This window comes from Oryctolagus cuniculus, chromosome 6, assembly GCF_051225735.1.
Source record: "Oryctolagus cuniculus isolate XC-2025 breed Fujian yellow rabbit chromosome 6, ASM5122573v1, whole genome shotgun sequence".
Classification (NCBI taxonomy): Eukaryota; Metazoa; Chordata; class Mammalia; order Lagomorpha; family Leporidae; genus Oryctolagus; species Oryctolagus cuniculus.
The window spans coordinates 77,393,637-77,416,844 of record NC_142872.1 but is presented as its reverse complement, the minus strand read 5'-3'; the positions used below and the strand labels follow the sequence as shown (position 1 = coordinate 77,416,844).

General features: G+C 36.3%; 1 protein-coding gene across 2 annotated transcripts in view; it reads left to right on the top strand.

The window, feature by feature from the left end:
• The first annotated feature begins 371 nt into the window (after positions 1-371).
• Positions 372-23,208, top strand: part of ST18 (ST18 C2H2C-type zinc finger transcription factor) — a 159,863-nt gene continuing 137,026 nt past the window's right edge. Inside the window, exons 1-3 of one of the 2 annotated variants that reach the window (XM_017341297.4) lie at positions 372-575; positions 2,313-2,346; positions 8,131-8,209. The gene's annotated coding sequence lies outside the window, so the exon portion shown is untranslated. The remainder of the gene's footprint in view (positions 576-2,312; positions 2,347-8,130; positions 8,210-23,208) is intronic. The other variant, XM_017341299.4, reaches the window with a different exon arrangement.

The following is a 23,208-nucleotide window of genomic DNA, read 5'->3' as shown; positions in this document are numbered from 1 at the left end:
TCCAGGTCCCTGGCTTTTATAGATAGTCTTCCAGAGGCAGGAGGACACAGCCCCCTTTTTAACTCAGCCCATTCACTCACAAAATCAGAACACTCGAGCCTGCAAAATTAATAAGCACCACTTCCATTACATATATTTTAGATTGTTGTTGCCGTGGCGATAAAGTCAGGGACATTGAATCTCCTCTGTTGAGCCATTGTTATCATCCCTGGCCATCTGCTGCAGAGGAGTGATATTCCATCTCATTTGCATGATGACTGATATATGGGCGGTTTGGAAGGACATATGCCACAGCAATCATGTGATGAAAATTAAAGTGAAAGTTTTGGGCCCAGAGCCGAAAAAAATCTGTGTATGCGCATGAGGCTGTTGATGTGCAAATGTGAATCATATTGAGAAGGTCTGAATAGGGAGGTGTGACGTAAGGAGGGGACACACACGCAGGTGCTTATCTCTAGCAGTCAAAGGCACTGGATGTCATATCATGGGAACTACCTTTCAAAGAAACAGCTTTAGTTTTTCCTTTCAGCACACAAGGGAGGAGAGAAATAGAAGTTTGGGCAACAAACAAAAAAGTAAGTTTTCAACTTTTGAACTGCATACCGTTCACACTGATGTTTAAGCCACTGAGAATGTTAACAAGTTTTCATGTCTTAAGTCATAGTATTTACTTTTATTTCTGATGTGTGTGTGTGTGTTGATGGGGTGAAGGGGGTGATGTTACCAAAGGTTGAAGTTCAGAAGTGTTCAATGGTTTTTCTGCTGTTTGTTTTGAACTTCTCTTTTTGATTTCTGCTGTGATGGGTACTTGAGCATTATTTTAAATTCTCCCTCTCCCCTCTTCTCTTCTTGTAGAAAAAGGTTATTGTATCTGTTTTGAGATGTTCAGAATAAAATGTCATGGTGCAATCGCATTTATGCTGCATCAGTCATGCCTTTGTTCATATATATTTTTGAAGTGTGTGAATTTGCAGCAGGATATTTGGTAGAAGAGGAGACTCAGCACTTTTTTTTCTCTGCAAAATGGTGAAGTGGAAATAGTTTTTTAAGATCACAAAAATTACCAGTGAGACTCCAAACTGACTTCTCTCTAGAACTGGGTGATCTTTGTTGAGGGGGATAAGGGGGTGGGGGGAGGTGGTTAACACAACTGTGTATAAATAAGCAATGTAAAAAAAAAAAACAAAAACAGAGGTTTCCTGTATTCTTTTGAAAAGTCAAAATTCTGGTAGCAGTCATGCATGAGAAGAGTTTGTGGGAAGTCTCCAAGAAATTTAAATAGTTAGTATGGTGTCTATCATCTTGTATTTAAGTATTTAGAGAAGTGAGCAAGAACAAACTCCTTTAAAAATGATACACTTCATTTTGGATGAATGTTGGCATCAGAGGTCTCCTCTGAAAGTTCCAGAGGAATAATAGAAAAGACTGAAGAGTGAGACATAATTCTAACCTTGAGCAAAATTTGGTAGAAGGATGAATTCAGTGATTTATTATCTAGGGATAGAAAAAAATTCAGATGTTTTGATAAACAGTACTTTGCCTCGTATTATTTTTTATTTATTTTATTAAAGGTGCTTGCTTCAACACCTGTGAAAATAATCAAAGTTTCCTAAAGGAGTGTAGTGGTTCTTTTTCAATATCGAAGAACAAAGCAGCAAATAAGAAAAGTATGCACTATAACTGTAACTTCTTCAAGTCTTTTTTTTTTTAAGGTTTATTGTCAGAAGAAGTTACATCAGCTCTCATACTGTAACTAAAATGGCAAAATCAAATAAGTTAAAAAGAAAAAATTGATGATGAAAGCTGGGATATAATTGTGCACACTATCTTGATGTTAGGGAATAATAAATAAGTTCCAGGAAATAATCAAATTCAGAATCTAAAATTAGAGTTTCCCTAACTTTGTTTTTATTTTTCCTTGCAAATATCATCTGCATAGTATCCTACTTTTATGCCTGTAACCTAAGATTACCAATGTTCTCTTTTCTCCTTCTCCTAAATATTCAATTACTCAATGGTGATTATTATGTGGCCTTCTTAGCTTACTACAATATTAAATTAATATAGATTTCTTGTGCCAAATTAGCGGAAATCACTGTTGCACATAAGAGTCATTCAGTCTTTTTTAGTTGTATTTATGTTATAGCAGAAGCATCATTTTAAGCTTAAAAGCTTTTGTATTTTGAATTTGGATATACTGCACCTTGGAGAGCACAGGGTGGTTGAATTTAAAGCATTTCAAAGTCCAATGGAACTTGTATGAGATTCTAATTAAGTTATGTTTAAAGGAGGTTTTTTTTTTTTTTTTCCAGAGTGTTCATTACTATTCTGCTACACTACCAACTGGTAAGATATAAAGTTTTGTGATTCCTGTTAAATTAAACAACTGCAAGTGACCTAGAAAACAGAAATGTTAGGAGCTGTCCATGGTGGTGTGTTCCTTAAAAAGTTAATAGTTATAAAATGCATATCTATACACTCTGTGTAATTGCTTTTATAACCATTTTTAAAGGTCAGGATTAAGTTCTTGTTAGGTAAATTAGCCAGGTATATACAAAAGTCATTTGAAGGTAATGCAACAATCTAACTTTTAACAACAAAATTGCAAAACTTTAAGCCTTCATAATGTTAATGAATATTAATATTGATTACAGTGTTAAACTAGTTATGTGTAAATAATCAAAAATCATATCTTTAAATGTATAACTCTTTAGGTTAACATTAATATAAAAGCACAGTGCAAACTGTTTCTATGGTGGTAGTGCAATGTGAACAAACATATCAAAAAATGTAAGTTGTATGACTTTATTACTCTAGAAATTAATTCTTGTCCTCACGTGACCCACCATGTCTGCTATAGAAATCCAAAAGATCATAATTGTTTGATATGAAATGCAAAGAGAATAGTTAAATTGAAAGTTTAACATCATGAAATTCAAAATCCCAAGCGGTATATAAACATTAAAAGAAACTTTGGACTGCTAATCCTAGGAAATGAGTTTTATGGATTGAATTCAACAAGGCTTCAGAAATGGTTCCATCTGCTGCCTAGCAGCTGGTGAAAGGATAAATTTAATTCATTAATTCATTTGGAAAAAAGGATCCAAGTAGTAAAGACTTCATTGCTCATAATGCATATAGGTGAAAACACAAACTGAAATCTGGCCCAATTGATCATCCTGGATAATGAGCTGCATTGTCTTTCCTTTTTTGGGAAAGTCTTAGTGATTGAGTCAATACGGTGTTGATTTTCATGACAATAACCAATCATTTCCAATCATTTCAATGATAAAAAAAAAAAAAAACCTCAGGGAAATTGAAAGTAAGTCATGGTTTTTAATCTGGGGAACTATGTGCAGGCCTTAGAAAATTATGCACATTCTCTTTTTGTGTATGTATATATTAGGGGCAACATTTGCATACATGCTTATAATATATACATATAATGCATATATGTTTATGCAAAAATTCTGAGTCACTTCAATGAAATACTTATGTTAGTCAGGGATTCTGCCATGGCTGAAATATTCAGAATTGTTTAATCCTTAAAAGTAATCATATCTTACCTCTGAAGTTCAAATTTACCCAAAAGTTAGTTGCAAGGTTCAGAATAGCACTTGTTTTGTTTTCCCTCTTTATAAACTTTGTAAACTTGCCCTAATCTCTGTCTCAAGTTGCACCTTGCAGAGTGTTTCCAAGGATAAAATGTTGGATATGAAGTGGTGTCCCTCAACTCCTCTGCCATGCTAACATTTTTGATATATGAGCTAAAATTCATATGACATGGGAACAAGATTTCATGGGCTACATTGTACTTGACTTTTTAGTATGTTTTATAACAAAGATCATGGAGTTTTGACGATGCCAAGTTTCTTGACTTGTTTAAATTCAGTGTGATGAGGAATTGGAGAAAGTTGACAGTGTTTCATTCCTTTTAACTTATAATAATATTGGTGGACTTAACTATCAGTATTTTAATAAGAGCAAAGTTTCCTTAGAAATGTATAGATCACCTTTTCTGGCAAGGTAAATGTCTCCAGTTAATTGATCTGTGATGGAGATAAGAACATAGCTGAAAGCAAGGCTGCTTCAGGAGCCAATTTTTAGCAATTCTTTTTGGATGGTGATTTCATGAATGGTGTTTTGACTTTTCTTTCTCTGTGGCCCACAGCTCACTGTGGTGGGTTTGTTGGATTTACTATAAAGGTTCTGTTTGCACCCTGTGGGTTGGGTTAAGAATCAGGGTTTATGCATTTACTTGTACTGTTGCATTGTTTATACAGCTTTGGTTTAGTTTTGATCTTTTTTTTTTTTTTTTTTTTTTTTTTTTTTTTTTGCCTTTGAGGCTCTTCCACAGTGTCAGCTGCTGACTGATAGCAGGAAAACGGCCTCGTGGTGTGAATGAAAGGGACCTAGCGGTTGGTAAACAGAGATAAGGAATAAATAGAGCACAGGCAAAAGGAGATAGTTCTGTGGGGGCCCAGATTGCTGCCAGTCTGTTCAAGGGAGATGCAGAGCCTGTCCTTTTCCCAGATTAAATTAGTGTGCGAAATCTCCAGTGACCTCCTCCCCTTCTCCCCATACTCTTTAGCCAAGCTGAACAGCCTCCGCTGTAAAGTATTCATTTTATCCAGGGACAAGCTGGACAATAGAACTCTCCCTGATACTTATGGACAGCTGTCGTCATTCATAGTGCTCTCAGCATTTCATTTTTCATAGGAGTTAAAGGGTTTCTACCTTGTAAGGAGACGAGGGCACACATGTAACTTGGCCAGTCCTGAGACTCCTTGGGCAGGGGTAGGACTGAGGGGGGTGGGCAGGAGAAGGAGAAACTGCTCAAGAAGGTAATTCTTTCCTGTTATGCTAATGTGATTAAAGTAAGGCAGAAATTAAATTTCAAACCCGCATTCCTTAATAAGAGAAAATATCTTTGATTTTAAAAGTTTCTTAAAATTAAGGTCACTGGTGCAAACTAGACAATTCATCTCCATCTCCTCTGCCCTGTTTTGGCTAAATACGCATGCATTTTATCACCTGTGAAAAACCACTCGCAAATATTAAGCCTGTAAGATACCTCGGTAGTTCCATCTTTTATTTTATTTTTTTTTTTTAGTGATTTACTGCAAATATATTCAGCATTTGACTGATTAAATAGACCTTCGGCAACCTTGAGGGTCACTGTGTAGAGTATGTACATAGAAAATGCATCAGCCCATTGTACCCTGGCAGCTAATGAGATTGGTCGTTAAGTAAATGACACAAAGCCTACAAAAAAAGCTTAGCAGCTCACTAGAGTATCACAGAGTGTCCCTGCACACCACACAACGACACAAACACTGGACTAACCTAGCCCACCCTGCTTTATTCTACATCACTGCTTCCCTGATGTCAGCGTGAGAGGCAGAACAAAGGCTAGGAGGCACCGGTAAGTCAGTCTGGCAATTAAGCCCTAGGGAGAAAGTAGAACAAATCTTAACCTAACCGTGGGGCTGAAAGTCCATTTCTCGACAAGTAGGTCAGGATGAAGGGATTTTGCTAGCACTTTTAGAAATATGGCTTCAGTGATCAATGCTCTTATTCTGTTGTTATTGTTGTTTTGTTTTGTCATTTCACAAAAGTTTGTAAATTTCTTGAGTACGGCATATCCCCAAATGCAAGTGAACTTGAATCTGGGAGATAGGCTATTTGTGGGAAATGTGATGCTTTCACAAACGACAACCATTCAGGTGTGTGCGTGTGCAGGTTTGAAAACTTTCAAAGGCAAGAAGCAACTTTAATTTTAGTTTGTCCGACTGCTTCTGAAGCCTGGGGGCATGAATGTGCACTGTGAAGTTCATCCTTGATGATCTAAAATTGTCTCAGCCCCTAATATATATTTAATATGGTGAGATATGAGATAACCAGCTCCTTGATCAGTATCTTAAAAATCCATCAATCAAACACAACAAAACAAGAAAGGAAAAGCTCCTGCTTTCCAGCGTTTTTCATTCCCCTTGAATCTGGAAACAACGTTATTGCTGCGAATCTGTAACATCGAATAGGATTAGTGGTTATTTGCTTGCTGTACTTGGGGGAAAATCCAAGCTCTCTGATCCTGGGGCAGCGTGGGCTTACTGTGTCCCTTGGAAAAATGCATTTGCTGTATTGAAGTGTAACATTGCAGGATCCTTTTAGAGAAATATGGCAACAGGAAGTTGCCAGAAAGTCTTATTTGCCTTGCTGAAATGTCTGTCTGCCTTAGAATTGTGTATTCAGAGGATGTTTAGTTCAGGAGAGGATGATATTGTTACAAGATATTCAGGTAAATTAAATATTTTATTCTAAGAACTGTGAGCTAAGTGGGTTGTCAATGGTTTAACACTCTTGACAATCTCACTGAAAACATTAAAAAGTATTGTTAATCTGAGTATGGTGTTTTAAAATATTTATTCATAATAACAATGTCAAGATTCAATTTTTAGAAGCACTGTCATTTAATATCAGAATGTCATGTCACCATCAACTGCTCATGAAGTAAAATTCTAGATTATTTAGCCATTAGTTTGCTAACTTGCGTTACATTGAAACATTTAAATATAAGAAAGAATAAATAGTTTATTATTAATATTCATGAGAGATTCATAATATAGGTTCATGATGTGGACTGGGGATCAGCCATCAGATACTTCACCATTTTTGTCTGGAAGTACTTTTTCTCTTTCAAATGTGTTCCAAGCATTCTTTTGTTTGCATGATTTATTTAGGCCTATATGTGTGTTTATATCATATATTACATATGTATACATGTATATGTGTATATATATTACATATCACACACTCTAACTGGTATTTTCATGGTAGTTAGAATTTAGAGGGAAATAGCTTTTGTGAAGAAAGTGAAAAATAATACCTGATTAATTTCTAGCAAAAAAAATGTAGAGTAGATGCATTCTGATTTTACTAAGTTGAGGTTTTCCTCCTATGTCATCTCATCATTATGCCTTTGATGTGGCAGAGATCATAGAAAAAGCAAGCCATCTGAAAATGGCTACAACTGCAACCTAACAGTTTTAGGTTAAGGTAGAGTTATGCAACTAGTTCCCTTGTTCAGGCATTTGAGACGTATTAAGTTATCTTTCTGTGCTAAACATTTTTAATTCGAATCTCATGCATTATAATTTGTTTTTCTATAGTTGCTGATGCTCATCCTGTTAACATAGGAGTGCATGTTTCAGAAAACACAAGATCATTTTACGTAATGTAACTATTGTGCCCCCATCCTCACTGGCACAGCAAAAGGTGTGTAACCTGGAGTGAGGTCTGTTACTTGCCTCACTGTGGATGAAAGTGGTGGAACCGCTGTCACAGAAATGTAGTTGTCCCTCTTCACAACAAAATAGGACTGCTTTGTAATTAAGATTATAGGGCACAGATCATTACTTTTGGTTTATGCAAACTTGTTTCCACCAGTATTAGTCCAGAATTTTTCTAATTTAACCAAAGAAATATACATAATTTTATCTGCTGTATAGCTTCTTTCTTTAAGCAAATTTAAGGAACTTGGTTTCTGTCCACAGAAGGAAACTTTGAATTACCTAACTTTTATTCCACTTCACTTCCTAAGCAAATCGGTATTAAAATTGCATGATTCCAAGGACTGCAGTAGGTGTTGTGGAAAACATAGGTGCTTCTTTCTCATACGTACGTCTTAGGATCTACCATTTAAGAAAAGCTATAACGCATTTCCTAGAGAATAAGGAGGTTGTTATGAGTGCCAGCTGAGTGACACAAAGTGACAAGAGTCCACAATACTTGCTTTCAAGTTCATGTATTTGAAACCTGGTTCTTCCACTTAATCTATGACCTTGGATGAGTTCCTCAAGTTTACAGGGCCTCAGTTTTCTGGTCTGTTTGATGGGGACCAGAGACAGCAATAATGGGAGATAAATTTTGCCTGATAACATCTGTGACAATCAATAAGATCATACACCTAGAGTTGTTATACTTAGAGTATATCCTAGTGTACCAGTATGTTTTTTACACTTTCATTTGCTGTTTGAGGCAGTACGTGGACATTCCAATGTCATGTCACACACATCTATGCATTCATTTCCACCAGTACAGAACTCTTTCTCCCATTTTGACTTTCAGAGATCCGAAGTCTGTGGGATTCCTGGAGGGATGGTGACATTTGCCTTTTATGTGGCTGCATGTTCATGTCGAGTCTAAGGTAACACAATAAAAATACTAAATGTATATCTAGTATGTGTGACTAAATTGGACTATTATACAGCTTCATTAGTAGCTGTCAAAAATGTATGATAGAGTTTCATTACACTTCCACTAAAGTTTCGGTGAGCAGAAATATTTAATTTTATTTAATTTAAAAGTGAAACATCTGTAATGTATGTAATTAGAGCAAAAGTGTTTAACTGCTAACACTACGACATTTATTCCTTTTTAAAAATCAATTTCATTATTTTTCCTCTTTTGGGATTTATTTCATAAGTTTTTTGCTTAGTTTCTTTTAAGTGAAACTTTGAATTTGGTTTAAGTTTTTCCTTTTCAAGGATACAATGATTGGAAACTATTTTCATTTATTTTTTTTTCACCCATGGAATATAAAGAAATTTGAGTCTAGGTTATTGCTATTTTATCTTTTACAAATTCCAATTAACTGAATTCTAAGGAATATCTGCATTTCAAAACAATTTTGCTTTTCAAACACATCAAATTTATAAAGTTGAAACCTTATAAAGTTTCAGGCAAAAATGTTTTGGTCTAACTCTTGAGATTTGACTGTAGGAATATTTGTTCTGAGAGATTTCGTCCTGTACAATTAGACTGCAACTTTGAGAGAATGTTGTTGATAAGAATTTCTGGTCTCAGATGTCTTGTGTTCACAAATAAATTGGGTTGGTTCACAAAATGTCAATGCCCTCAAAGTATTACTTGTAATTTAGTTACACTATTAAGTAGAATTAACAGCAACAATATAATAGCTTTTCAGATCAGAGCATTTTAATTTGTTTCATTTATACAGTATAAAATATGAAAGTGCTAGAGGTACATGCACAAAATACATGTTGGCCCAATAATCTTCAATAATATCTTTATTGGTTTGCTGGAGTAAAATACATACTAATTGATAGTTTTGTAATGAAGAGTTAGATTTGGTTATTCCATGAAAAAATTTATGTAGCTATTTCACAAAAAAATTATGAAATTTTTTGTAGTATTTTTCTCCACCTCTTCTGAAGTTTAAAAGCAACATAGCTTGGTATAGCTTAATTTGCTACATTTTGAAGTTTTTTTTGTGTGTGCAGGAAACATGACTAAAGGACTGTGTGCAAATTTTACCTCATCCTTTTTCATACGATGTGCCATGTATGTCTCCAGTTTCCACAGGAGCGAATTCGTGCTTGACATGAGAAAAAACTTAGTTACCCTTACTTATAAAGTCATGCAAAACCAGACCAAAATGAGGTGGCTAATTGTTTAAATATAAAAAAAAATTATATTCATTCCTAGAATATAGATGAAAGGGAATATGAAACAACAAAACAAAAAAATTGTTATTGAAACCTAATTTATAAAAGAATATCATCAGCTAAAAAGGTGTCTCCACAATTGGCTCTTTTGTTTCTATGGTATATTTGATATGAATCAGAATGCAGGTATTTACCTCTTATAAATTTCCTTCTTTCAAATATCAAACAATGATAGGGAATTAGTCTTAACATTTCTATTCTGAAGTGTGAAAATGAAGTGAGCATGAAATATGTTCATTAAGAAAATGAAATCAGGAAAAGATTGAGGCAGGTACAATGACTACTTCAGAAAGGAGGCAAAAATGAGAGTACACAACCTATTATATGCAGAGCCCTTGATCTGTGTGTGTGTGTAAGATACCAGTGTCTACCAAAAGGGTTAAAGAAAATGCATTCTGTTGCATCTGCTTACTAAATCCCTTACTTTAGTAGAAATTCAAATTTTGTAAAGATTATTCGTTTTATTGATGCATATAATTATAATCACAAGCCATCTGCTGATTTGGCAGGCATGGTTAAAATTCTCTAACTCTCATAACCTTTCAAGTACAGTGCCCTTGGGACTCTATTTCACTTTTATATTTTGGAAAACATGTAGGGACAAATAAGGGCGGTCATCTGCAGAATGTCAGACCTGGGAGAATGAAAGAATAGGGATCACAGTTGCTGCTGTGGTTATTGTTAATGGGAAGAGAAGTTATTTTTTCCTTGCTTTTTTTTTTTTTTTTTTTTTTTTTTTTTTGCCTCTGACTTCATGAAGGATTATCCTACTGTCTATGATGTATTTGGGATTTTTTTTTCCTAGGGATTAAAGCTTTGTCATTTGACTCCCAAAAGGCAGGTTCCAAGTCTAAACAAAATGAACAAACACAAAACCTTTCCAAATATTGCTTCTACTGGTTTTTACAGGTAAATTAAGTACATTTCACCAAGACTCTCTAAATAGAATATGTCACTGGCTTTCTTTTTCTGAAATATGATCAACAAATAAACTTCCAGCCTTAGGTTTTTGGATTGTGAAATAGCTTGCACATTTTTGAGACAGATCTTTTAAAGGTCAAGGTTGGAAGGTTTTTGTTTGTTTGAGTTTTTTGGTTTTTAGGGTTTTTTTTTTTTTTTTGGTGGGTATTTTTGTGGTTTTTTTTGTTTTGTTTTGTTTTGTTTTTGTTTTTGTTTTTTGTTGTGAAAGCATGTGTTACTAGATTTCCCATGGCAGGTATCACTTTGTGTTGCTTCTTTGCTACCCTAAACATTTGAAGTTTGGTAATGTTCCATATCTAAATTCGTTACTTCTTTGGGGACATTTTTTCCATACTAAAAACTTATCTACCACAGGCTTCTAAAATTCAGGTTCTGCAGAAGATCAGAGTTACTAGACAGGTCATATCACAGTAGATCACAAGTGAGCAGGAGGGAATTTGAAGAAGCCATAATAGGTTTCCAAGACTTAGTTTTGCCAAATGATGGAGATATGAACACACACAGGGCACGCGCTCTCTCTCTCTCTCTCTCTCTGTTTCTCACACACATACACACACACTCTCACAAATACTCCTGTGAAATCATTGACCAAAGAAATATTTCTTTGGGTTTGGCAAAAATAAAAAGAACTTATGGTAATCTACATTGCGCATATGAATGTTTCATAACAGTGATGACCATAATTATAACAATCATCATCCTTAACAGGTATCAAGTGCTTACCCTGTGCCAGGCACTGTGTTAAATTCTTTACATGTCGTGGATAATTTAATACTCATAACAATCCCATTTATATCCTACTTACACAGATGAAGCAACTGAGACATTAAGATGCTATTCCTTATGTCACCAGCAGGATTGAGGCTTGAGCCCAAACCTGACTGTTCCCCAAACCCACTCTCTTAATCTCTCTCCACGCTGCATGAACTCCAAGAACTGAGTACAGGGAAAAACCAGTGTCAGCAATATAGTGTCAAATGACTCTGGGTCCCAGGTACATCTGGGCTCTAGTCACAGTGGAATATCATTAAGTAGTTGAATGATTCTGATGAAGTGACTTGACAAGTTGCTTTATTTTCCTTATCAATAACATCTGTCACATTAAGGTCACACTAGGTGACCTCTGAGGTCCTTTTTGTCCCCCAAATTTTAGAACTCTCTAAACTTTTTGAATTAAAACATCCCATGAATTTGGACAATAATTCACAGGCAGTACAAGCACTCATTATCCCTCTGTAAGACATGCATATGTAGCACACCAATTAACCTTGTTGTAAGAACTGCATGAGCTTTAGCTCTGGTGCTAAACATCAGCTCAAAAGTTAAACGTTTGGCCAAACAGCCAGAAATCGTAGCTCTGTGAGTGTAAACATAAATGCTTAAAAACATCTTATAATTGAATTCTTCTCTTGAGTGTTTTTATGTTGAGCAGAAAACATTTTTCTATAATAATAATACTAACATAGAGCCATTTATTCTTCTAAGTACCTTGTATCTGTAAATTCTTTTAATTTCCAAATCAACAACCTGTAGAGTAAGGTCTGCGACTGTCTCCTGTTTATAGATGAGAAAATTGTGCATGGGGGGCCACACCACCTGCCCAGGACCACATGGCTGCATGATCAGAGCCCGGATCCACTCTCCTGGGTCTAGGTCCCCCCAGAGGGTGTGTAACTGCCACACATTCCACCTCTGGACTTTCTCTCCATGGGCTTATTATTAAGATTTCACTTGAAAGGAGACCATGTTGCTTTAAAAAATGTTTGAAAACATAGATTATAGGTTGCAAAAATGTTTAGACACCTTGTACTATTTGTTTTTGTACTGAAGGTCTTACTTAGGCAGTAACTGTTACAATATTCATATACTTCCCTTACATTATTACAGAACATTAAGAACACTACCTGAAAGCATTTTTGATCTTTTGCAAATACCATGTTGAAAGTATAAAAATAAATAAAAAGTGTCAAATTAATAAGGTTTGACAAAATCTTTTAGAAGAGGAATTTTATTTAAAGTCATAGCATTCAAACTTTGAACATACTGAGAAATGTACAAGTGTTTTTTTAAGTGACAATGTAAAAATAGAGTTTCAATTCTTATTACTTTAACTCTTCCTAGGTAGGTGCCACATCAAGTTCACAGAGACTAAAATATTTTATTCCAGCTGGATATGATTTGAAATGTTGTTTGCATTTTTAACATACTAACTTTTCCAAAGGAGTGAGGTAAAATATATATTTATTTAGGTTTTATATAATCAGTTGACTAAGAAATATCTATAAGCCTAGGATGATTCAGGAATAGAGGGAATCCATACAAGCCAGGGCAGGTGCCTTCAAGGACCTGATGAGTTGGAGTAAAGGAAAGTGATATAGACAAAAGTGTTGAAGTTATTTGGGTATTGTCCACATAAAATAGGGCAGGTTTGCACAACACTCCAGACTATGTGAAGACAAAATAGGCCATGGTCACATACAGTTCCACTCTACTATTCAGCCTTAATGAATGTGGGGCCAGAACATCTCACCAGGCATAGACAGTTCTGTTTTTCTTCTAAAAGATAATGTTGTGGTCTAAAGAACAGAAATACTGCTTTTGCTCAGGGTTGGCATCAGGGAAGTTTTCATAAATGACTAATTTAATAAATCTCGAATCTACCCATTCAACAAATTCATTGCAAGGCTACTGGGTTCTAGCAACTGTGTCAAGCAATGGGAATGCAGACATATGTGCCCAAGGAGCTCACAGCATAGTAGATGGCACAAGCAAATGATATTCACTCTACAGTGGGACATGGGCCACGCAAAAGGCAATCCCAGCACACATGAGATTTGAATACTGGTAAGGAATCTTAATTATAGCCATCTTGTTTCAATTAACAGGTGAATAGTTAACTAAAACAGGAGATTCAAAGCAAGAGGTTATTTAGAGGAAAGATGATGGTTTCCTTTTGTGCAATCTGAATGTGAAACAACTAGGTGGTGATGTTGAATGTAATGTTGGTCAACGGATCTGAAATTCAAGAATGAGATCTAGGAAAGAGAGATATATATTTGGTTCTCAAAGAGAATATATAGAGTAAGAAAGGGACAAAAATTAGGAGTCTTGGGGGAAATCCACGTTTAGTGTGAAGATGGCAATAGCGAAGAAGGAATTTCAAGAACACTAAGGAAAGTTGGGAATACTAAGGAAACCAAAGACATGAACATTTTCTCAAGGGAAGACTGAGCAACGGTGTTAATTGTTCAGAAAAGAGACCAGTAGTACATCATGAGTTGTATTAAAATAGAAAGTTATTGGTGTTCTTAGAGAAAATTGGGTGCAATCAGAGATTCAAAGCCAGATGCTCCTAAGTTGGACAGGGAAAGTGAGGGGAGGGAAAAAAGTTTTGGGAAATTTTAAAATGTTTGAAGAACAGAGATAACAGTACACAAAAATGAAATAAGTTTATATGTTGTGGAGAAAGAATCGGAAAAGACAAGGAGACTGAAAATCTGAAGATACAGAAGTTCATGTAAAATGCATTTTACAAAAAACTATAAACAGTTTTTTTCGCCAAAATAAGCTATCCTAAATTGTTTTAGTTTATTCACTTGAGAAGCAGAGAAAGGTGCTGGGCAGAGAGAGAGGGAGAGAGAGGGGGAGAGAGAGAGAGAAAGAGAGAGAGAGATTCCACCAATGCTTTATCCCCCAAATACCTCTTTGCCCAAGACTGAGCCAGGGGGAAGACTGGGAGCCAGGAACTCAATCAAGTTTTCCATATGGGTGGCAGGGACCCAGCTATGTGAGCCATCACTGGATCAGCAAGAAGCTGTAGTTGGGAGCTGAAGCTGGGCATTGAACACAGTACTCTGATATAGGACATGGACATTCTAAGTAGGGTCTTACTTGCTAGGCTAAACGCCCATCCCTCAATTATCTTCTAATCTCATTTTTACATAAACCATTTGAAGTTCCCTCATAGAACCCAGTGGAAAACCTGCTCCTAGAAAGGAGGGCATCTCTTCCTCCAAAATCAGAGGTAAGGAGGAGTGGATATGGATAGAACTATGCTTTAAGTGTAACGATGAAGTATTAAAGCCATTCAGAATCAATAGTCTCAAAATTTTCTGTAAAATTTGGGAGCAAAACTATTTATTGACTCAGTGTGAAATGGTTTTGATCTGTAAGTCCTTGAACATGATAGTTTTTATTAATTATCACATTTGCATAATATTGTTAAAAAGAAAATGTTCTATCTATTAAATTTTATTTATAATTGATATTGGCATAGGAACTCAGAAGACTACAAGACTAATGAGAATCAGAAGAGCTAGGGATTTTCCTGCAGGATTTGAGCTGTCTTAAAAGATGTGTGCAATTAGGAAGGCTAAAGGAAAGTGGAGACACTTTTTCCATCTGGAGCCGTCTGGAAGAAAGGGTAGGAAGAGTAGCAGGGGGAAGAGATTGGCTTCTCTCCATAGAGGACATGTGTCAGAGAGTTGGGAGTATGAGTTTGGATCAGAGCAGACAGCAGCTACAAGGATACTTCAAAATGTTTGTGGAAAAATAGAATTAAAAAATAAGTTTATTTTGGTTCAAAAATTTTTGAAATCCATGCATGGATTTTTCGTAGTGTCCATTTTTCATGATCTTTTTGAAGGCTCTCTGCATGTATAGATTTCAATTTCTTTACACCAAAATAAACTTTTAATTATTTTAATTCCATTTTCCACAAACTTTTTGAAGTATCCTTGGTCATTTCTCCTCTTCATCTCTCTCTCTGTCTTATTTTATTGTGAGGATAGAACTTCAGCTGTTGACTTTCTCTTTGCCTTTACTAGCTTCACCCTTGTTCTAGAAGCAGACTTCCCTGTTTAATGCCTTTATTCAAAGTTGTCCAAGAGCTTCCTATCTCACTTAAAATAAAACACAAACTACTTATTTGGTCTGTATGGAATCACTTTTTTTTAAATAGCTTTGTTGAGATGTAATTCACATACAAAAGTATTGCCTATTTAAAGTGGACAATTCAATGGTTTTTAGTATATTCTGAGTTGTACACCCATCACCACTATAGTTTTAGGACATTTTTGATTTCTGATGCGTCACCCTCCAAACCCACCTCCTCCCAACCCCAAACAACCAGTAATCTTTCAATCTATGCAGATTTTCCTATTCCAGACATACCACATAAATGGACTCACACAATGTGCAGTCTTTTGTGACTGGTGTCTTTCACTTAGCATAGTATTTTCAAGACTCATAGTGTGTTGTAGCATGTATCAGGACTTCATTCCTTTTATTACTAAATATTATTCCATAGATTGGATAGATCACACCTTGTTTTCCATTTCCTTAGCTGGTAGACACTTGTTTTTTTTTCTACTTGTTGGCTTTTAGGAATAGTGATACTATGGATACACATGAACAATTTTGTATGTCTATAAGCTTCTAGTTCTCTTGGGAATGTACCTAGGAATAAAGTTACAGGATTATGTGGAAACTTTATGTTTAACCACTTGAGGAAATGCCAACTCTTTTCCCATGTGACTGAACCATGTTACATCCTACCAGCAATATATGGAGGTACAGCTTCTTCACATCCTCACTGATTCTTGTTTTTATCTGTCTGATTATAGCCATCTTAATGGGTGTAGAGTGATATCTCATTAAGGTTTTGGTTTGCATTTCCCTAATGAATAATGACATTGAACATCTTTTCATGTATTTACCAGTCAATTGTACATCTTCTTTGGAGAAACATCTACTCACATTCTTTGCCCACTTTGCATTGCCTTTTAAAAAATTTATTGAGTTGTCATCACTCATTATATTTTCTAGATACAAGGGTTCTGACTATTTACTCTTTGACACATAGTGTTTGTACTCTTTCTTGAATCAGCAAAAATTATTCCTACCTCAACCTAAAATAGCCCTATCCTCTAGCTGACATTATTTTTCTGTAACACTTATCAGTGCTGTAAAGTGCATAAGCTGTTTATTGGTTTATTGCTTTCTTGGCTTTGCTTTGGCTCTTATACTTGAATACAATCTGTGGTTTGTTCATCCCTGCATCTCCATTACCATCTCATGATGATGGCAGGCTGCTGGGATGGAACACGAGGCCCTGGGGATAGAGCCCAGTTCCCTGTGATGTCCCCACTTCCTGTTAGACCCTGGGCAAGGACTTTTTTTCTGTTCCTGTTTTAATATCCACATTTTAAAGATGGGAATAATTAATAGTCCTTGATCCACATACTTGTTGTACAGATTGAATTAATATATGTAACTCATTATTAACAATATTTAGTGTAAATAATAGAATAAAAATTAATAAATATTTTAATTAATACATAATAAATTTCCCTGCATGTTCTCTTAAAGAAAATGATGTGTTTAACCTCCAAAATTTTTTTTTAATTTGTGAGGCAGAGGTACAAAAAGGAAAGGAGAATCGGGGAGAGAGAGAACAGATAGGCAGAGATCTTGTATCCACTGCTGCACCCCCTAAATACCTGCAACAGATGGAACTAGGCCAGGCCGAAGCTAAGAGCCAGGAACTCAGTATAGGTCTGCACACGAGCGGCAGCAACCCTAGTATTTGAGCCATCATCTGTTGCTTCCCACGGTTTACATTAGTAGGAAGCTATAGTCAGGATGGAAGCAGAGCCTGGACTGGAACCCAGCTACTTTGATAAGGGATACAGGCATCTTACCTGCTACTCCTAATCTTCAAAAGTTTAATCATGCTCATCAACACATGTCCTCACCTTAACCACACAGGGGTATTCATTGTAGACCACATGACCGAGGTCCAGTCTCTTAGGATTAAGGAGTTTTACAGGATATCTTCTTGTGCCATGATTGTTATGTGAGGCATCTCTTGAAATCTTTGCAGCCCTAGAGGGAAGTTATTTTAAATTTACAGAATAAAGATTGTAGGGTAGTAAAACAAAGAGTTATCATAATCCCCCTCACCTAACTTCCCCTATTAACATCTCATGCTAGTATCTTTGTCACAATCAATGAGCCACACCAAGCTTCCTCTATTATTTTAATCCAGAATGCTTTGATCTCCTCTATCCTTCCCAGCCTCTAAGAACATTCTATGTTCAGATGGAGTGTTTTTTTTTTTAAATTTTTGCTTCCACATATAAGAGAGAACATACAGTATTTGACTTTCTGCCAGGCTTACTTCGTTTAGCATGATCTCGTCCAGTTCTATTCATTTTGCTGCACATGACCTAATTTCATTCTTTTTTATAGCTGAATAATACCCCACTGTGTGTTTCTGTATATGTATATATATGTATATATATATGTATATATATATTTCTCTATACATATTTCTCTCTATAGGTATATATATATATATATCACATTTTCTTTATCCATTCATTTGATGACTGACACCTCAGTTGATTCCATATTTTGGCTATTGTGAACACTGATGCTATGAACACAGAGGAGCAGATATCTCTTTGATACAATATGTTCTTGATTTTTGGATACACACCCACTAGTGGGATTGCTGGATAATATAGCACTTCCATTTCTGGTTTCTTTTCTAATAGATGAGGAAGCTAAAAATGAGGGATGCTAAATGTAGTTCTGAGATCACAGAATGTGATATCCAAGTTAGGATTAAAACCAGGATTGATGTTCATTCCAAGAGTGCCCTGCTGTAACTCTGCTTCTTGGGCCAGTGCTCATGGCCTCCAGTTGTCTACACACATTTCCCAGATCACTTACTGCTGTCTTCCCCAGCACACCAGTTTCATGATTTTTACATTTTTTATTATCTCCATTATCATAGCACTTATTATTGGCTTTCCAGTGTTCTATACAGTTTATCTCCAGTCTAAATGCAGCACAAAAGTTCATACTCCCTGAGCGACTGCCCTATTATTGCGAATGGTCCTATGCTTTGCTCAAAGAAAGTCATTGCAGGCATTTGGCTTCATGCTGCCATGTTAGCCAGAGCCACACAGCAGGAAGAGCTTGGGCATCTGACTCCTAGAAAGGGTGAACTTCACTCACCTAAAACTAGGAATAATAGTGTCATCTTCCTTAGAGTGTTGTGAGATATGTTAGATAATCTAAGTTGGCATCAATGTTCAATTGCTCAAATTGCTGAAAGTCTCACCTAATTTTGTTTTTACACATTACCTTCCTTAGATAATATTTTGAAGTTTGTTTATTTGTTTGAAAAGTAGAGTGACACTGAAAGAGAAAGAGAAAGTGAGAGAGACACAGAAAGAGATCTTCCATATATTGGTTCACTCCCCATGTGCCCACAACAGCCAGGGCTGGTCCAGACCAAAGCCAAGGGCCAGAAACCCCATCCAGGTCTCCCACATGAATGGCAGAGATACAAATACTTGAGCCATCATCTGTTGCCTCCCTGAGTATGCATTAGCCGGAAGCTGGATCAGAAGTAGAGTAGCCAGGATTTGAACCATGTACTCTGATGTGGGATGGAGGAGTCTGAAGTGGCTGCTTAATCTGCTGAACCGCAAAGCCTGCCCCTACTTTAGGTCAGTTAAAGCATCTTCTACTACTTTCTGCTTCTTACCACCACCACTAACTAATTTGAAATCAGTGTGAACCACACCACACACATTTATGTTTATGATAAAGAATATTTTCTTTCTTCTGTTATTTCATTTCCTAGTATTTTTAGAACTGCTCAATTTAGAATTTTTTAGACATTTTAGATATGTCAGCCCTTCTCTAATTGTAACATATGATTGACCTGATGGTGACAGTTCTTAAACGTTGATATCCCCTCTTCTGTGTCTCAAGTTAACAGATAAGTGTGCTAAAGTTGCAGAAATATTACATAGGCTTTTTGTACATTTGGTTTTTTCCTGATTTGTGAAATAAACCTCGTTTACAAGTAATTTGTTCCTAAGATTGTTATGTCTTACTTCACCAGTTTTCAAATATAACATTAATAGTCTGAGGGTAGTTCCCAATGCAATTAAAAGATAAATTAATTTTGGCGTCAGTGCCGTGGTACAGTACAGAGTTAATCCTCTATCTGTGGCACCAGCATCCCATATGGGCACTGGTTCTAGTCCAGGCTGCTCCTCTTCCAATCCAGCTCTTTGCTATGGCCTGGGAAAGTAGTAGAAGATGGCCCAAGTGCTTGGATCCCTGCACCCTCATAGGAGCACCTGTCTCCTGTCTTCAGATGGGCACAACTCAGGCAGTTGTGGCCATTCGGGGAGTGAGCCAATAGAAGGAAGACCTTTCTTTCTGTCTCTCCCTCTCACTCTCACTGTCTGTAACTCTACCTCTCAAACAAATAAATAAAAAAACTTTTAAAAAAAAGATAAATTAATTTGGTACAAAGAAATTTGAAATTCTTGCATACAAGTGTTTTTCAAAAAGTTCATGCAAATGCATATTGTGAACAAATTATGCCCGGATTTAAAAAAATTTACACAAAAATAAATTTAACTTTTAATTCCATTTCCCATCAACTTTTGGAAGTCTCCTTGTACAATATTTTCTACTTTAAGGCTTATAATTATTAGTCTTGGAAGTTAATTTAAATTGTGCATTTACATTAACATCATGTTTTGCTATATGCTGTGAATATGTGCATGCTTTAATCTCTAAATGTTTGATCCATTGATTTCCTTAAATTCCTATCACAAGAGTGGTGGCATCATCCCTAGTTCCCTATTACCTTAAAGAATAGCCAGCTGATACCCATTCAAACAGTCAGTACGCACTGCAGGCCTTGCATGAGGAAGGGAAGCCCAGAAGAGAGTCCAGTCTGAGCAGTGGATGGACGTTGGAACAGTGGTTCTGTACAGCGTGCGGGAGCTGGGAGAGGGCAGATTTGGCTTCATATGGAGGTCCTGGTCTGTGGCAGGAGGAGCTAACGAGATTAAAGAAAACCATCTGGCTTACTCTGGAGCAAAGTCCTCCTCTCATTCTCATCATTCACTTTGAAAATCCATTGTGTGAATCAGGTCATCAAACCTACAAATCCCTTAGTCCTTTCAAGGCATCTTATTCCCACACTTTTTTGGGGTATGGGAGAGCAAAAAAGGTAGGGGGCATGGTATGTTATCTGTTGTCTTTTTTTTTAACTTTTATTTAATGAATATAAATTTCCAAAATACAGCTTATGGATTACAATGGCTTCCCCCCCTTAACTTCCCTCCCACCCGCAACCCTCCTCTTTCCCACTCCCTCTCCCCTTCCATTCACATCAAGATTCATTTTCAATTCTCTTTATATACAGAAGATCCATTTAGCATATATTAAGTAAAGGTTTCAATAGTTTGCACCCACATAGAAACACAAAGTGAAAAATACTGTTTGAGTACTAGTTATAGCATTAAGCCTCAATGTACAACACATTAAGGACAGAGATCCTACATGAGGAGTAAGTGCACAGTGACTCCTGTTGTTGACTTAACAAACTGACACTCTTGTTTATGGCATCAGTAATCACCCTAGGCTCTTGTCATGAGTTTCCAAGGCTATGGAAGCCTTTTGAGTTCCCCGACTCTGATCATATTTAGACAAGGTCGTAGTCAAAGTGGAAGTTCTCTCCTCCCTTCATAGAAAGGTACCTCCTTCTTTGATGACCTGTTCTTTCCACTGGGATCTCACTCGTGGAGATCTTTCATTTAGTTGTGTGTTTTTTTTTTTTTGTTTGTTTGTTTTTTTTTTTTTTTGCCAGAGTGTCTTGGCTTTCCATGCCTGAAATACTCTCATGGGCTTTTCAGCCGGATCCGCATGCCTTAAGGGCTGATTCTGAGGCCAAAGTGCTGTTTAGGACATCTGCCATTCTATGAGTCTGCTGTGTATCTCGCTTCCCATGTTGGATCGTTCTTTCCCTTTTTTATTCTATCAGTTAGTATTTGCAGACACTAGTCTTGTTTATGTGATCCCTTTGGTTCTTAGTCCTATCATTATGATCAATTGTGAACAGAAATTGATCACTTGGATTAGTGAGATGGCATTGGTACATGACACCTGTATGGGATTGAATTCGAATCCCCTGGTATGTTTCTAACTCTACCGTTTGGGGCAAGTCAGCTTGAGCATGTCCCGAATTGCACATCTCTTCCCTCTCTTATTCCCACTCTTATATTTAACAGTGATCACTTTTCAGTTAAGTTTCAACACTTAAGAATAACTGTGTATTGATTACAGTATTCAACCAAAAGTATTAAATAGAATAAACAAACAAAAATACTAAGAGGGATAACGTATTAAGTTGTTCATCAACTGTTATCTGTTGTCTTGACAGAAAACCAAGATGACAGCAGAATATTTGAGACTAGTGTCTGAGAAGTGAGGGGGAGGAGAAGTTTGTCAAAGGGCATAAAATTTAGTTAAGGTGAAAATAAAAAATTATAACTATTTGTAGTGATGGTTGTGTTGATTCAATGATTCCACACTGTACATGTGCTTCATAGCATGACTTGGTACCCCAAAATATTTACAATTATAATTTCTTATATCCAATAAAAAGTAGATAGAGGAAACTGTTTTATTGCGATATCTGAATCTCATACCAGATTACATGAATTCAAGTCCCAGTTCTGTTCCTGATTCCAGCTTCCTGCGAATGTGCACCCTGGGAGGTGGCAATGATGGCTCAAGTGATTGGGTTCCTGCCACCCACGTGGGAGACCTGGATTGAGTTCTTAGCTCTGTTTTGGCCTGGCCCAGCCCTACCTATTGTAAGCATGTGGGGAGTGAACTGGTGGATGGAACTTTTCTGATTTAAATAAAAATTTTAAAAGTTTGACAAAAATTTGAAAGAAAACCAAAATCATATTTCTACATTACTCTTTTAAAGCTAGTGAGACAACTATGACATAGAGAGAAGCTAGTTGGCCAATGAAAATATTGGGGTGGAATTGGATAAGTACAGGACAACATGGTTGATGTTCTCACAGCTGATTGGTTCATATGAGATCACTATAAACTCAGATGTTCAAATGATGAGAGGTACTTACTTTGTCTGATTCATGGCAACTCTTGCAAACTATCCAAGGACAGGGATCATGATATTATCCATGATAACATCATGTATCTCCAGTCTAAATTCATGGGGTTACAGGATTACACATCCTTCTTCATGCAAAACAAATACCCCCATGTTTGTACTCCTGGGAAATTTGTTATCAAACCCATCAAATTTTTCTCCTAAGTTAGTAAGAAAAAAATTTATCACCCTCTTAGGTTTTTATTTTTATTGCCTCTTTGTGTTGTGCAACAGAAATATCTTCATTGTAAGAGTGGCATGCAACATGTACCACCCTTCATGACTGAGGACTCCTGCAGCTTAAATAAACAATTTCCCCTCTTCTGCAGAAAAATGGGCACTTAATGAAGGTTTGAGTACATCTGTTCATGAATTAATTAAATAGTACTGTTCTATACCAACAGGGCTGGTTACACTAATATTACTAAAGTCCTTATTTGAGATATTATCCTCTCATATTTAGATGAGATTGGTACTTTAAAAATAGCTTTGTTAAGTAAATACTTGTGGGACAGCAGAATGAAATAGAATGGTGGCAAAATTCAGAAGGGGCATTAGTTCCTTTAACTCCTTTATTGTGTGCTTACTGATACTTCTTACCTTGATCCTTGTTCTCTCAGCTTTACGGGAATACTAGTAAATACTACGTTTCAGGACACAGAATAGATTTTTCTGGTTTGAGTAGGTCAG